Source organism: Lytechinus variegatus, chromosome 11, assembly GCF_018143015.1.
Source record: "Lytechinus variegatus isolate NC3 chromosome 11, Lvar_3.0, whole genome shotgun sequence".
NCBI lineage: Eukaryota > Metazoa > Echinodermata > Echinoidea > Temnopleuroida > Toxopneustidae > Lytechinus > Lytechinus variegatus.
The window spans coordinates 27,507,824-27,512,248 of record NC_054750.1 but is presented as its reverse complement, the minus strand read 5'-3'; positions in this window follow the sequence as shown (position 1 = coordinate 27,512,248).

Genomic DNA, 4,425 nt, shown 5'->3' with positions numbered 1-4,425 from the left:
TAATAATAGATCTATGGTTTGACGGCCCACAGTAATTTCACGTGTGCTTTTTCTTTAGCGTCTTCTTCTTCCATTCCCTCTGAGATATATTTCGGATATTTTTCGTCTTTAAAGTCCTATAGTGTATGTCATGCCCTGCTATAACCATCCTCGGTAAGCAAGGTTGTCTTCGATTTCATCCATGTTATGTGTCTCTGACATTGACGATTATACTCCTCTCCATCGTTTTCTGAATCACTAGATTCTTCAATTTCCTGCGTTTGAGAGGGTGGTTCGGAGTAATCATCCTCATCACGTACGTGTACCTTCTTCAGCGTAGGAATGTTCAATTTTTGCTTGCATCTTCTGTATATTATCAGGATGAGCTTTTTGTTCATGCCTCTGCAAATCAAACTTCCGAATATAGGTCCTATCGCACGGAACATGCGTCACGCCGGTTAAACATATCAAGTGATATCAATCGTATCTTTACATGAAGTCAACACCGGAATCAACATCCACCAAACGAATCCGAAGATCCATAATGGAATCCGTAGATCCGTTAAACGATTCCGTAAATCCTCTAAACAAATCCGTAGATCCGTAAACGGATTCGAAACTCTTTGGTAGAATTGACAAAGTTTAATCTGTTTTAAATCAATGTACAACCAATGACAATGCAATTGGAGTATATATTTTATTACTACCGATGATTTAAAAAAGTTAAATAGGTATACAGACCTCATATATAGCGATTAATAGCAATACTGATGATTCGCAATATTTTGAACTTACTAAGGATTTATGACGTCATTACTTCTCAGATTACGCAATGCATTCTTGGATGGCGCAACGTCGAATTGAGTTTGTACAAAATAGGGCATATCTGACAAGCAATACCGTGTTACACGTATGCTCGATCGATCAAGCACGCATTGGTTCATGAGCGTAGAAAAGGAATAAAAAGTCAAAAGATTTAATCCTCAAAATCAACTTCTTCACAGGTACCAAGAGACAACATGAGACTGCCACCCTTGCTATATATACATATATATAATATACAGGTTTCGAAGCTACACCCATTTTTTTTATTTCCATTTTTAATACGACAAGAGTAGGCCAGATCAGACAAGCCACCAAATCATGACTCATCATTTTGCTTCAATTTAACAATTATTATTTATGAGAAGAAAACTTACATTTTCCTTATTAACAATTTTCACTAAATTCACCAAATTGAAAAAAGGAATATGAAAGGGATAAGAGGAAGAAGAAGAAGAAAGAAAGAAACAAAGGAAGACAGAAAGAAAAAAGAGAAAGGAAAAAAAGGAAACTGAAAAATACAAGAAATAAAGTAAAAAGAAAGAAAGACTGAAGGAAGGAAAGAATGAAGGAAAGAAAATACGGAGAACATCCCTGCGGCCCATGTCCGTGAGCATGTATATACATGGTGAGGAAATACATCGTTGAAGCATATAGACGCCCTTTTAGTCCGTGATGGCTACGTATGTAATAAACATTTTTTTACATAAAAATGTGAAATGAAATAGATACAACAAAGAATCACAAACAAATAGTCACTTTTAGGCATCAATTTATTCAAAGCTCACGTGAACACACACACACACACAAGTGTGATTTGCATAGTGGACAATTCTACTCAGAAATCAAAATCATGAACGTTCAGCTTCCGCTTAGTGAACATTTCATGGGAAGAACTTGTCGGATATTTTTCCCGGGGGGGGGCACTTCCATTCACGAGTGGATACCATGCGCGACCATGGGGTCTCGAAAAGCACCCTAAACACGTAATTTCCATATTCTGAAAATGCACCCCTTAACAAGTATTGGCGTGTGAAACCCTACCTTAACAAGTCTTGGAAACAAAACGATACTCTTGGCAAATAGGCCTATTCCCTGAAATGAACCCCTAAACAAGTACAGGAATGTTTTATTGTTACGGGTCCTTCGGTCGTCGGCTTTACCTTATTTGGTTTAGTACGACCCCACCTCCACCTCGCGCAAATCGGAGTGTTGGGGCCAAAAAGGACATCCTTTATAAAACATTTAATTTTGTTTTATCATCCCCGCAAATTCGACCCTAAACACGTAATTTTCCTAGCGAAATAGATACCCTTTTTTCCTAATTTTTGTGTTTTTGACACCCTTATCACGTTACGTACGTAACGTGCCCTATCGTCAAAAAGACATCCTTTTAACGTGTTTTTTTGGTCGCGCATGATATCCACTCGTCAATGTAAGTGGCCCCCCGGGATATTTTCATCCGACGAAGTCTGACTGTTTCATCCGGCGGTAACTAGCACGGACACAACGCTTCCCATGTCAATCACAAGCAAAGTAAGATGTTAATATACCTCATTAACATTTCTCCTACGAAAGGCGTACGGCGAGTCGAAAACAGCCGATTTATAATTTACTATTCAAACCACCTATTATGTATCGGATAAAAAACGATGTTAAATCGACTGTTTTCGACTCGTCGTACGGCCGCCGTAGGGGAAATGTGACTGATCGTATTTTGTCAGTCGACAAATGTTGATGAAACGCTCTCCAAATAAAGTGAAGGTGAAAATGCTATCTTTATCAGAAAATTTTGAATACATATCAAGAGTTCCACACGAATGACATTGTTTTTTTTCTCGATGGTTTATCGTATTTAGTTCAATTCAATGACAAAGAAACATATTTTCTTTCGTTTAACATGATATAATCTGTGAAATCATTAGACATATAAAAAATAAATATATTGCACAAAGATATTACACTGTAAAAAAGATGTAAATACATTACAGTCTGTTTCCGCTTTTTATTTGAAACATAACAAAAATACAAACCCCCTTTTCCGTGAGCACATCGTTTTTCCGTCCACAAACTTTTCACCCTCTTCACTTTCAATTTTCTACGCGTATGATGGTACGTTCAACTTTATTCAGACATTATTACCAACCAATATTATTATGAATAAATGATTGTTACTTTATCATTCAGCTGCTCCGATATATTCCTGACCATGCAATTAATCGCCCTCAACTGAAATAGTTTTCTGGGGCAGGCGCCGAGCGCCTTTGATATATTGATACTGCATTTTAATTCTCCAGTATGCCCGCAAGTGATTTATTTGAGGTTCACTTTGTTCATATAGGCCCGTATTCTGATAACAGGTTTAAAGTTGTGGTTTAAGTATGGGAAGCCAAAAGTATCAATTTTTATTAAGTTGTACTTTTCTTATGTTTACTGTGCTCTTTCCTGATTCATCGATGGTGAAGACGATCATCTATCTATACTTCGTAGAAAATTATGAAAGATTTGAGGTAACATTTATGTAACAATTGGCTGTCCATACTTAAACCACAACTTTAAACCAGAGTTTAAATCAGAATACGGGCCATAGAATCGAAAAAAAAAATCAGTTATCAAATATTACAACATATAGAAATAAATGACAATGATATCAATATTGGTTTTAGATATATAGTGCAGTTTACATAAAGTAGTAAGGCATTTTTTGTTCAAAAGGTGAAGTTCACCGTGTCGACAAATTAATTTAATTGACAATAGCAACAGTCCAATGAAAATACATGGTGAAGAACAAAAAGCTATCGGAGAATTAAAGAATCACATTTTTATATTTACGCTGTGCTAGGAGCTATTCCATGTATATTTTTCGTAAGTGTATATAAAATGGCGTGTATGGTGATGTATGCGGGTGAAACTCTTTTGATTTCCCGAGAAAATTACTCTTTAAGATGATGGACCGTGTGTGTGTGGGGGGGGGGCTTGCATGTGACGTCACAAAACACAAACTATTCGGATATTTTTAGTGATTTTCGCTAAATCTCCACTTTTATCTTTCTTTTTGTATACTTTTATCATCATGTTCCCAGCTCTTTTAGTAGTCTGCAGGCACAGACCCTGATTGAAACTTAGATCAATATGTGTGCCTCCACGCAAAGACTAGTACATACAAAACTTGCTGTTTCGAGAGGGCCTTCAGTACACAGGGCATGAGTAGGTTGCAATCCAGACCCTTTACTCGAGTGAAGGGTCTGCCCAGCAGACTACTCTTTTAGGGTGAAAGAAGATGGCGGAGGTGCGAAAAAAGGGAAGTCGGCGTCTAATTTTGAAAAAAAAAGGAATCAATATTTTGGGTCAATGGTTCCTAAACCCGCCATTTAATTTATGAATTCTACTGACAAATATTTTTTTTTAACACCGTAGTATGCAAAGTCGCAAAACCTATTACACAAAAACATACTGTAGTCAGGTAGTTATTTCATACCCTTCACATCATAACTGTTAAGGGCACGCACGTTCGTATGATAGTAATGGTGACATGCTATTTAGGGAATTTCCTAGAACTAAAGATCAACTTTAATCAGGGTGTGTGTGTGTGTGTGTGGGGGGGGTATGAGTATGTGTTTGCTG